The sequence below is a fragment of the Pelodiscus sinensis genome, chromosome 4 (assembly GCF_049634645.1).
Source record: "Pelodiscus sinensis isolate JC-2024 chromosome 4, ASM4963464v1, whole genome shotgun sequence".
Lineage (NCBI taxonomy): Eukaryota > Metazoa > Chordata > Testudines > Trionychidae > Pelodiscus > Pelodiscus sinensis.
This window is the reverse complement of record NC_134714.1, coordinates 64,465,962-64,478,263: the sequence shown is the minus strand read 5'-3', so window position 1 is coordinate 64,478,263 and position 12,302 is coordinate 64,465,962.

Genomic DNA, 12,302 nt, shown 5'->3' with positions numbered 1-12,302 from the left:
CGAACAGTAATATCTAGCCACAGCCAGTAGCCTGGAGAACAAAAGCTTTTGTGTCTTAGTTCCTGGCAACTGCACCTTCAAATTCCAATTTGTCAAACTTCTTGTATCATTATTTATGAGAGCAAAGGGTAAACATCTAATCTTAAATAAACACAAAGATCCCCCCCACACTAACTTCTGTATCATACAGGGAATTCAACAGACTCACACTACAAGGCAGAGGTGACGTGTAAATATTGACAGTAGGGGGCACGATTTTGAACCACTCCACTCCAGAAAGAAAATTAAATTAAAAGTATAAATCTTTGAGAATTTTTTTTGGGGGGAGGGGACACATGACCCCACATCCCAATCCTCCTCCCAGATACATTCATTTGTCACCTCTGATACACAGACACAGAAAGGAAAACTCTAATTATGGTATCTTTTAAATGTATAAAGTAAAAGAAAGTAAAGTGTACAGCTGAGCAAGGTAGAGCCCTCTCGCACACTGACAAGAATCATGGGACCAGGGCTGGACAGAGGCATGAGTGAGCCGGGCAGCTGCCCAGCGCATCAACCGATGGGGGGCGCCTGATGGCAGCTGTAAGGGGTTCACAGCATCCCTTACAGCTGCCATCAGGCACTGCGTGCCTGGCTCCCACAGCACCGGCCGCCCCCATCCCCGCGGTGCTGGCCAGCAACTCCCTTTTCCCCACAGCCGTGGGGCCCTACATGGCCCAGCACGCGTGCCATCAGCAACAGCCAGGCCACGCTTGCGCTGGGCAGGCCCCGGGCTGCGCACCAGCAGCCGTAGCCGGGCCACCCATGCACCATGGGGGCAGGCCTGTGCACCCTAGGGGGGCGGGCCCACTCCCCACGGGTGGGCCTGAGCATGTGCCGTGTGCCTGGGGGCGGCACCGCACGCCTGTGCCCGGGGCGCCAGAATGCCTCGGGCCGTCCCTGCATGGGACCATGACAAGTAACTAAGAAGCCCACTACCCTCTCTTGTCAGACAACCTCAAATTATCCCATTTCCCTAAATCTTATTAGAGAGAAAATAAACATTTCAGAAGGGGGAAGAATTCATCAGAGGAATATATCAGAGGGGTAGCCGTGTTAGTCTGAATCTGCAAAAGCGACGAGGAGTCCTGGTGGCACCTTATAGACTAACTGAAGTGTAGGAGCATAAGCTTTCGTGGGCAAAGACCCACTTCGTCAGATGCATGCATGCATCTGACGAAGTGGGTCTTTGCCCACGAAAGCTTATGCTCCTACACTTCAGTTAGTCTATAAGGTATCAGAGGAATGGCACACCTCTATTCAATGCACGACATGCAAAGAGGAGAGAGGAGGATTTGCCTTTTCTAGACCTGCATGTCTGGCCCAGGCAACGGTTCTCTGCCCATACACAGATGTCTTTCAGGAGAAGCATGTGGCATGCATTTACAGCAGGACCCTTCCACCTTCCCCAACCTTCATGGAGACGTGGGTGTTTGGCTGGAGGGGAAGATTAACCTGACAGTGGAGAGAAAAGGAGTGTAACCTGAGAAGCAAAGGGTAGAGACACTAACTCTGGTCATCTGAAGAAGTGGGCTGTGCCCACAAAAGCTCATGATACCATCTACATGTTTTGTTAGTCTAAACTCTATAAAGTGCTACCAGACCATTTCTTGTTTTTTCCCTGTTACAGACTAACTCGGCTACCCCCTGAAACTCCTAACTGTGCACATAGTGCTCTGACTGCTGGGGCAGGTGCTCCAAATTTAGTAGAGGAAAGGTGCCTAGGAATTATTTAAAACATTGGTAAATAGGGTGACAGTTCCTCATCTTTCCTTCCAATTCAGCTGCTACCTCCCTTTTCTATTTCCATTGACTGTGCTCCTCTTTTCCTGGGCTCACAAGCTCCATTTTAGTTCTGACTCCTTCACCAACATCCTGGTTTTGATGCAATCAGGGTGAGTTACTTAGATCATGTCTACACTGGCAGATGTAAAGCGCTGGTAGTTACAGTGCTGTTGACAAAGTGCTACAGGGAAACCGCTGTTGTGTGTCCACACTGTGCTCCTTGTGACAATGGACCATGTCCACAGAGAGCAGTGCATTGTGGTAGCTCTCCCCTTGTGCAACTGGCCACAGAATGCTCTGGGAAGTGTTTGCAATGCGCATGAAGCAGTCAGCGTCACGTGATGCAGGTTTCCCCAATCCCATTGCTCCATGGTTACCCTACTTCGTTGCCAGCTGCTTTTCAACAGAAGTCTGGGGAAGGGGAAAGATTGACAGAGTGTGTGTGTGTCAGTGTGCGTGCACATGGGGCAGACAGTGTGTTTTGGGGATGTCAGCATGTGATCTTGTAAATTCAGGAAGCAGCAGGAAATAATCCCCCTGCTGCAAGGAGAAGGAAAAACCCTGACATCTCAGCCTCCACCCAGCTCCCTCCTAGGGCCTAGGCTCTTTGCACAGCCTCTTTCTCTCTCACCCACATACACAGACCCCTGCCTCTGTGTTTAACAGCAGGAGTATTCCACCTGAGTGGTTTGCTCTGTGCCCCAGAGCAGGTCAGCACAGCATGCAGGCTGGCTGTCAGAAACAGGTCTCTGAAAGAGAATATGCACATGCCTGCAGGGCAAACAGATGAGTTCCACAAACAAAAAGCAGATGAGATTTGGGGGATTATAGGCCATTTCTGGAGGCCCGTCTGGATGCAGCAATAAACTCAGGTGTCCACACTGCCCCCTCTCCCCTTTCCCATCTGGCATGGTATCCAGAGTGCAGCAAGCTCTACACGTCTCAGGATATGTCTACACTACAAAGTTTTTCCGAATAAGCTTCACTTATGTCTACACTGCAATCAATTGCATTCTTTCGGAAAAAAAAAAATCGAAAGAACAGAAGGGTTTTTCTGACATTGGTAAACCTCTTTCTACAAGGAAGAAGCCTTTTTCCAAAAGAGCTCTTTCGGAAGAAGGCATGTGTGAACAGGGAAGAGGGAGTTTTCGTAAGAGGAGGAAACAGGAAAAAGCACAGGTGCCCTGGTGGCCATTCTACCCATAGTAATCACAGCTTACATGCAAGATAGCGTCCATTCAGTGTGGACGCTATCTGTTGAAAAAGCAGATGTCTTTTTTTATGCGCTTTGGCAGCGTGGACCTCTCTTCCGGAAAAAGTTTTTTGGAAGATCTCTTCTCTGAAAGAAGCCTGCGGTCTAGACATAGCCTCATTGAGATGGTTTACCTGGAGCCCAGAAACTGCAGAGTTAGTGCATACTAAGTGCCTTGCCAGTGTGGATACCTCAGGAATTACAGCGCTGGGAGCTGATTTACTGTGCAGTAATTAGCCAATGTAGACTTGGCCTTAGAGATGCTAGTAAAAGATGCAACTTGTTATAAGCTATGGGCAAACTCCTCACCAAGTCCAGTGCCAGCTGTTGAACTTCTTGAAGCCTATCATATCCACCTCTATCCTCCAGTGAAAATCTGCCCTTTCCCTTCTATCTTGATCCTTAGCCATGCTTTTCTCATCTTCTCTCGCTACTGCCAAAAGGCCACTGCTAAAATCCTCTTCTGCTCCCACCACAGTATCCCTCAGAGTCCTCCAGTGCCTTTTTATAGCACTGCATTCGATCCCAAACTTCCCTCTCTTTAATGCCCTTCCTCACCTCTGGCTTTTCACCCTCTCCACTGCTACCCCTTATTCTTGAAACAACAACCCTTGCCCTATTACCTCGCAACTGTTCTACTTAACACCCTACTTCAATATACCTTCCCCACGTTGATCACATCATCTGCCTCTGCACTTCCAACTCCTTAATAGTCCCCCCCTCCATGTTTTGCCTGGTCTGGGTGTCAGTGCTACAGAGCTCTTCCAGGCGGTGACATTGATTTATACCATGTTTTGTAGAATGCCACATGCATTTATGGTGCTACATAGAGAACTAGCAATAAAACCCCAGAGTCAAACCAGAGACAGACAACAACCCTTTTTAGACATGCCATCATAATGGTGAGGTATTAATTTGCTAGTTTAAACTCACATACTATGAAATGATCAGAGTGAAAAGAATGAACACTCAATCCCAAAGAAAACAAATATCTCCCAAAAACACCTCGCCTCATTGCACAGTGAGCACTTCAGAGAAAGTTTATGAATAGTATGATATGTTTCTGCAGGGGGGGGGGGGAAGAGAGAGAAAGAGCACAGTCTATAGGGTATCAACATTACAAAGAAACCTACTGTGCCCTACAGCAGTGTAGAGAGCCATTAAACATATTGGTAAGCACCATGGGAAGTTAAACAGAAGCCCACAGTGCTCGCCTCTCAGACAATCTCAGAGTCCCACTCCCTGAAAGCTTATAAGACAGAAAATAAACAATTCAGTGATGGAAAGAATGTGCCAGGGGAAAGTGCACTTCCACTTATTGGAGTGGTTTGCAAAGAGAAAAGAAAAGAATATTTGCATTTACCGTACCTGGGTGTTTGGCCCTAAAGACGGTTCAGGAGGAGCATTTGGCAGGCTTTGTGCATGGCGAGCTCACTTCCATCTTCTCTTTCATAGCATACGGAAGGTTAAAAGTAGGTGTTTCCCTAAGTTCCCTCTGGGCAGCTCTATCTACCAATTGTAATGCCCTTTACTGAGCCCATGCCTTTGCGAAATATGGTCAATATTTAACCCTTTTCCATGCAGGAATATGGGGCTATAACAACCTTTTATAACCTGCCAAGTGCCTCGTCCTCCTACAATCTAGATTGAGCTCCCTTGTCACTTCCCTAGGAGACAGGTGTTTATTGGAGTTTTCATACTGGATCAGCCCGTGACCATGCCAATTCAAAAAGTCTATGAAGTGAGACAGAATAGCCTCCCACTGCATCAGAAGGAGAGGGCCGCTCCACGATCCCTGGTGGGTGGAGCCAGGCTGGGCCTGCCCCTCCCACCAGAAGCTAAGGAGCAGGACAGGAAATATAAGCGATGTGGCCACTAGCACAGTCCAGCCTGAGCCACGCTACAGGTCCTGAGTCTTTCTACAGGCCTGCCAATGGGGGCAATTGCCCAGGGGCCTGGGTCACTGCTGTGGTACCTTAGCCTCTTCAGAGGAAAGTGTCTCTTGATTGAAATATACTTTTGATATCCCCATGTGGGTTCCAGGGTGGGTTCACTGGGGCATATCAAAGGTCTTTGAATCAAAAGAGGCTGCTGCAGCTTTCCCCAGAGCAGACAGGTTGGGTCCTGGGAAGGGAGGCTTGGTGCAGCTGTCCTGGGGATCATCTGAGTAACTGGGCTGGGCTGGCCCAGGATTCCTTTTGCAGGGCAGGCATAGTAGGCTTCTCAGCAGGGGGGAGGCAGGAAGAGGGGGCAGGAGCCCATGGATTTCTGCCCTGGGACCTAGAATTGCTGTCAGTGGACCTGCTCTGCTACCAAGCTGAGAAGTGATTCCAAAGGAACCAGAGTGCAAAAAGCAGCAACCTTTTTGCATGATCACAGAGACCATGCTAGGGACTACTGATGCCCAAATACCCTGCTAAGATGGAGGGCCCCTGGACCACAGAACCCCTCACAGAGATCATGCTAGGGAGTAGCACAGGGACATTGTTCCAGTTGTGCTGTTAGAATCTGTCAGCTTGTGGTGCTATCCCTGTTTACCCAGTAGCAAAGCCCTCCACATCTGTCAGAGCCCTGGGTTTGGTCCCATTAGAGTGGGATGGGGTTGGGTCCCCTTACACCTGCAGCTGCCCAACTCCTGGGGTGGATCCCTACCTTCTTTAGGCCAAGAGGCTTGTGTTTTTCTGCCCTGTTCCTGAGTCAGGACATCAGGCAAAAGATTGTATGTAGCCCTGTCCTGCCCAAGCACCTGGGCTCCATAGACTACTTTGCTGCTGTGCCCTGCCTGACCCCAGAGCCACCTCTGCTGCTTTTCTGCTCTGCCCTAACCTATCAGGGGCCCTGGGCTCTCACACTTTAGTCACTAATTCCCTGATAGTGAGGCAAAGTGGCCTCCCACTGAACCAGAGGGGGAGGGATTACCACTAGCCCACTACAGTCTTCTGAAGCTGCTACACTTGTTTAGCGGATCATTCTCATGACTGGGAGAACCCAGGCTGACATTATGCCAGATATGCTGATCTCTACCTCTTCCTTCCATTATACAAAAGAAGGGGTGTTGATGAGGGAGGGGGTTAGTAAGAGCATTGCCATTCTCTGCAATTTCCAGGTGTGTGGTCTGGTTGGTGCACTGCACCTTACACGTAAGGTATTTGCCTGCCTGTCTGCTAGAGAATTCATAATAAGGCTCCTACACGGTTTCAAATACACACTGCTTCATCTCTTAGGACACACACACACACACACACACACACACACACACACACACACACACTTAATTAGATGCTCTGAAAATCTGTCTATGGGAAACAGCATTCCCCATCCTCCATCATATCAAAAATCAAATCCGATAAACAAAAGGAAAATCTCCAACAGAGGAAGAGTTTGTTGCATTGCTTCAATAGATGAGTGCCTAGGACAAATCGTTCCATGAGCAACAAACACTAGAAGTGCTTGACTGCTACCATCAAAGGCTGTGTCTACACTGGCGCGATCTTGCACAAAAGCAGCCACCCTTGTGCAAAAAGTTGCTGCCTGTCTACACTGGTCGCGTGTTCTTGCACAAGTAAACTGATGTTCTAATGTATAAAATCAGGGCTTCTTGCGCAAGAACTCTGACCCTCCAGCTCAGGAATAAGCCTTCTTGCTCAAAAGCTCTTCCAGAAGAGGCCAGTGTAGACAGGCAACATGAATTTCTTGCGCAAGAAAGCCCTATGGTTAAAATGGCCATCAGAGTTTTCTTGCGCAGGAGAGCGTCTAGACTGGCATGGATGCTCTTGCACAAAAGCACATGCCAGTGTAGGCACTTTCTTCTGGAAGATCTTTTGCAGAAGAACTCTTCCACAAAAGAGTTTTTGCATGAGAATGCGCCAGTGTAGACGTAGCCAAAGGGTTGTAATGATTGTAGTGGACAAGCCCATAGGATTTAGTCTGAATACAAATGTCCTTCCTGGTACATACCGTATCTACCTGGAAATAGAATGTCATTTTTCAGTGCTAAGGACAGCTAAACAAGGAGAAGTCCATCCAGCACAGCATCTTCAGCTTTAGATTCACAGAGCTCGGGTTAACATCCTGAAGAGTTTAACTAGCAAATCAAAACCTACTTCCAGCTGACTCTGCATAATAGTTCTCTTCATAGCAGACTTCTGTGTTCAACTGTTAAGGGAGAAGGCACGGCTGTCCCCTCTCCCCTATATACTTGTGGTTGGGGGGAAGGGAAGCAGCAAAAGGGGCAGAGGCTAAATCTGCTGAGGGTGGCAGTGGTCAGAGTTCCCCACCTCCTCAGGCCTTTTCCTCTGCTGAGCAGCAAGTGCCAGCTTCAACAGGAGAAAGCTGCCACTGTCACCACCCCTCAGCAGGAGCTATGAATTCCTGCACTCGGAAAGCAGGAGCCTTCAGCTGTGGAGCTACAGCAGGAGGGTCCAGGCTGGGGCAGGAGAACAGAACCGTTTTTCCTCTTCCCTTCATCTCCCTTGGGAGCAGGCACATGGCCAGGGGAGAAGGGAGACAGAAACAGGAAAGAGCAGGCACAAAGGCGGAGGAACAAAGGCAGTAGAGGGCATCCATGAGGGGAATCTGGGGGATAGGGTCAGTCATTGGAAGGAGAAAGAGAAGGGGCAAGACCTCATTTAGGGGAGAGAATGAGGGTCATGGGGAATATTATGGTAAGTTTGGGGGAAGGAAGAGGAGAGACAAGAAGGAGAGTTTTGGAGAAGAATGTGAAAGGTGGCTTGCAGAGGAGGAAAGAGATCCTGGAAGAGTCCATGGGAAGAAGTGGAGTCTGAGGCTTGCTCTATGCTGCAAACTCACATCAGTATAATTATGTCTGTCAGGGCTGTGAAAAATCCTCCTCCTGAGGGACATGGTTATGCCAGCCTAGCCTCTCGCACAGAGAGCCCTATGCCAAGGGGAAACATTGTCCCCACACTAGGTCAATGGCTTAGTCCTTGCACGTGCTCATCAGACACTTCAGCTCTGCTAATCCCTGAACAAACCAAGGGCTCTCAACTGAGTCCAATCAGCTCTGTCTTTAGACAATAGAGAAGAGAGGCGAGGGATAGGAGTGGGAGCATTAAATGGTGCCCACCACCTGTCTGCATCCTCTCTCATTTTCATTAGGATTTGCCATATCTTCTCTCTGCTTAGAAAGTGAGATTCAGTTTAGGGTGACATTCCTTATCAGCAAGTGCTTTACAATTATTGGATGCAAATTATCTTGACCTCTAGACAAATAGTATCTCACTTTGGGAGCTGCTTTTTAATATTGTACTTAGTCATTATTGGAATGGAAAGTATTTTATCATTAATCATCCTCCAACATGAATACCTCATCTGGCTTGTTCCTAAATGCAGAAATAAAAGATACATTGAACAGTGTTTTCCTTTGTTATCAACAATTCTAGCATTTCCATCTAGTAATGGATTTCCAGCCAAATCATGCTCCAATCCTACAAACTTCATTACAGCCCCTGGGAAGGACTTAGAACCTTCTTAATCTGCTCCCCACCCTGAATATTAGGGATGCAATAGTGTTGTTGGTTAAACGATTAACCGATAAGCAAAAGCTTATCAGCAAATGCTATCAACATGGTGCATTCCCTCCCACTGCCCCTCTGTAGCCAGACAGAACCCCCTTTCTCCCCCCCTCTCTCTCCTCTCCTCCCTCTGACATCCTTGGGAGAAAGAATCCTTGAGTGCGAAACTCTGTCTTCAAAGGCTCCAGCGGTGCTGGAGTAACAATGGCCCTGGATGCTCGATAGGAACCAGATAACAGCGGCAATTGGGCCAGCAGGCGATCGGGGCCTCGAGCGGCCCTTGGCTGGTACCAGTAATTGATACATCTACACACACCATCCCAGAAGAGGAATCTGCCGCCCCATCAGAAAGAATGTCCGGCCCTACGGATTTAGTTACCTCCACCTCACAGGTGCAAATTAAGCTTTGGACCCCGTGGGAATGGGTGTCACAAAGACATTCCAATTTAATTGGCATTTTAATGACAACAGAAGCATCTGCGTGACCACAGGGGTATAAAGTGGGGCCCTGTGCCCCACTCTAATTGGAGATCCACCCATATACCTGCTGGTCAGGTGGTCTTGGACCCCCAAGACTTTAGGGACACCTTCATCTCGTATCGACTGCTTCCCACTGGGATTGAGAGAAACGCTGGCTTCGCCGGTGTAAAGATCGCAGGGGTGAGAATATACCTGCTAGGTGTGTGTCTGTGCGCATTCAATAAGAACTCAGGGAACCAAATGGTTCCATGGTACCTTTAAGTGACTGTTATTGTATTGTCTTTGTAGTAACTGTGTTATCTGTAACACAGCAGTAACATTTAATAGCTAAGTGTGCCTTGTAACAATAAAATAATAACTGTTTAAACTTTAACCTGACTCCTCCTGTTGCTATAACAGAACCAAACACAATCAAAAAGAACCATAGGCAATCAGGGATAAATGCAGTAAGAACTGAGCGTTGAGTCATGCCACCTCCATGGGGCAGACTCTTGGGGCGCCCGTCTGTCTCCCTGGCTGCCCGCTGCAAAGGGACTTTGTCCTAGCAGTCAAAGACTCGAGTGTGATAGGGCTCACAGACCACTCACTACCCCAGCCACCGGCTAACACCCTCTCCGGCAGCGGCTCTGCCAGTAAATTTTTAGAGGGGTGGCCAGCAGTCTGGCTCAGTCCCAGCTATCGCCAGTCCCAGGAGCTTTCCCTGCTGCGGCTCTGCAATAATACTTTCCTTGCAGAGCCACAGTGGAGGTAACTCCCAGGACCGGGAGCAAGCTGTGCTTGAGCCAGACTGTCTGCCCACTAGTTCCTAATACACTTTCCCTGCAGAGCCACAACTACATGATTAACAAAATAATATGCTTCTTAACATCCGTACTGAATACTGCCAATTGGAACCCTCCCCTACTGAGCCACACCTCTAGCCCTGCTTGCTGAAGCCCTTGAAGGCAGGTTTCCCAGATCCACAGTGCACAATTCATACTTTGGGTTTAACCCTTTTGTGCCCACACTGTAGCCAGATGCAGCTGGGTTATGTGGGTGGCCAGCAGCAGCCTGGAGGGGTTAGCTGCCATTATACCCAGTGCAGCCAGGACGTGACAAGCTGCACCAAGTGGGGGTGTGAGAGGGACAGCTGGGGAGTGGGAAAGCGAACAGATGAGCTTTGCAAAGACAAGGGCCAGGAATCATTTCCACTTTCTCTAAAGCTGGAAGCAGCTTCTGCCCCCTTCCCTTCCCACCCAATGCTAAAAGGCTGCTGCTGGCCACATTTTGGGGTGAAGCATGGCAGAAATTGGAGCTTGTGGGGAATGTGACCCTGCATGCCTCCCCTGCATTTTGCCTCAGGAAGTTGCAGCACCATGTATCAGAAGAGGCAGATCTGTCCCTCAGGCCAGCTGGGCATGGAGGCCAGTAGAGAGCACAGGGCAGGGTGCGACAGGCCAGTTGATCAACCTCATGTTTGAAAGGGGTGTATGGGAGTGTGTGTGTCATCCCTCCATGGGAGGAGGGTTAAGGTCTGTGTGTGACCTCTTTTCATGGGGTGGAAAACCCAGCCCCCTGGGAGGCTGGGCAGGGATGCCTCTTAGGCATCTATAGCCTCTACCAGCAGGGTGGTACAGCTCAGCAGCCTAGTTTATAATGATCCTCCAATCAGTGGGCCGGGACGGCTCAGCAGTCTAGTCTATAATGAGCCCAGTCAACGGGGCGGTAAAGCCCAGTGGCCAGATCAGTATTGCAATTCTGGCACACCCCCTTTTGGGGATTAATGGAGGTGGAGTACAGGGACCGAGCCCTCCCTCTCCACCAAGCTCCAGGAAGAAAGTCTGATGAAACTCAAGAGGTTTGTCAGCCCAGCCCAGCCAGAAAGAATAAGAAGTTTCTTCTGCAAACTGAAGGAGAGATCTAGGGGATGTTTATGGAGGGCGGTGGATAGTGGGAGCAAGGTGGCACCCACCACACTGGTCTCTGTGGAAAACATGAAGAAACTGAGGGTACTGAAAGAGTGGGTGAGATGTCCACCATTCTGTCTTGTGTTATGGGGAATAAATAGCAACATGGAAGATCTAAGGCAGGGGGGCAGGTACATCTCCCCATTACTGCTGGTCAGTGATGGCCTTCTCCTAAAGTCCCATGCCGTGCCTCCAGAGTCTCATGCTTTGCATCACTACTGATAGGCTTCTGTCCTGTAGCTCATCAGATTGGCACTTTGGACACCACTCGGGGTATTGACCAGCCAGAAAAGGTGTCTGAAGAGAAGCACGGAGAGCTTCACTCTTCAGACTAACTTGAGGACTGTGCTAAGATGACAGCCTAAATCACAAGCCCATGTATCAGAGGTCTGTGTGAGGCCTGAGGCCTAGAAAACAATGGCCAAGGCTTTGCTAATATAAAGCAAAGTTAAGCTGTGAGCACAGTAGAACTTGGCAAGAACAGGACTGAGATTACAGAAACATTCATATCTCAGAGGTAGTAGGCACAGGCCTTAAGAACATTCCAGAGGCATAACAACATCACCTCATATTAGGCAACATCTTGGTACCACCACACACCCCACAGATAACAGGAACATGCTGACCCAGATTCAGGATAAGGTCTAGCATGATGGATAGCAATGTTTTGATTGACCCCACCATGAACTAAGCTGAATCCATTGTCATGGGCACACATTTTCAGTATCCTCAGAGTCTACCAGGTGCTATTCCTGTACTTTGTTTACAACAAAATATGACCTGGTTCCTTTGTCCCTCACCTGATTTTGTGATCTTTGAGGGTTTGTCTCAGAGTCTGCCTTGCTGGCTATCTGCAGCTCCCAGGAGAAGCACAAGTACACAGCCTAACAGTTATCACCATTGCACAGAACAAGATACCGGTCAGGACACCACTCTGACTACTGACCACAAGAGGCATCCCTACACACCCTGCTCCCTGCAGAGAGGACAGGGGTTGAGGAAAGAAGAGGAAACTGTAACTTATTCCTGTAGGTCAGTAGCAACTGGAAGGAGCTCCTGGAGCTGGCAAGCTATGCTGGCTAACTCTGACATAGCTCATGCAACTTTGATGAACTAACTTTAAATATGTCACCTGAGTGCATTGAGGGGACAGTTTGTATTTTCACGGCACTACAGTTATTGAGTTTCAGAGTTTTGAGAAAAGATGAGCCCACTCTGGCCTAAATATCTGAACAATTGTTTGGTTTATAAGTTCAAGGGACA